Genomic DNA, 557 nt, shown 5'->3' with positions numbered 1-557 from the left:
CACACACACACACACACACACACACACACAACACACACACGCACGCACACACGCACACAACACGCACACTAGTACTCACCGGTGTGATCATGGCGGTCACTCCCACGGGTTGTCTCATCGCTAACATGTGCTTGCTCGGCGCGGGGGACGGGATCACCTCCCCGTACGTGCGTCGCGCCTCCTCCGAGAACCACTCGAGGAAACCTGCGCTGTACACCACCTCCCCCGTCGCGTCACTCATCGCCTTCCCCTGTAAACATCCAGGTTAGTGAGAGAGGAGGCGGGGAGGAGAAGGAGGAGGAGCAGGAGGTGGGGGAGAAGGAAGAGGAGGAGGAGGGGAAGGAGGAGGAGGAAGAGGAGGGGGAGGAAGTACTGCACGCCACCTCCCCCGTCGCGTCGCTCATCGCCTTCCCCTGTAAACATCCAGGTTAGTGAGAGAGGAGGCGGGGAGGAGAAGGAGCAGGAGGTGGGGGAGAAGGAAGAGGAGGAGGAAGAGGAGAAGAAGGGGGAGCAGGAGGAAGAGAAGGAAGAGAAAGAGGGGAGAAGGAGGAGGAGAA

Source organism: Priapulus caudatus, unplaced genomic scaffold (assembly GCF_000485595.1).
Source record: "Priapulus caudatus unplaced genomic scaffold, Priapulus_caudatus-5.0.1 Scaffold4788, whole genome shotgun sequence".
Lineage (NCBI taxonomy): Eukaryota > Metazoa > Priapulida > Priapulimorpha > Priapulimorphida > Priapulidae > Priapulus > Priapulus caudatus.
The sequence above is the reverse complement of the archived record's forward strand: the minus strand, read 5'-3'. Positions refer to the sequence as shown.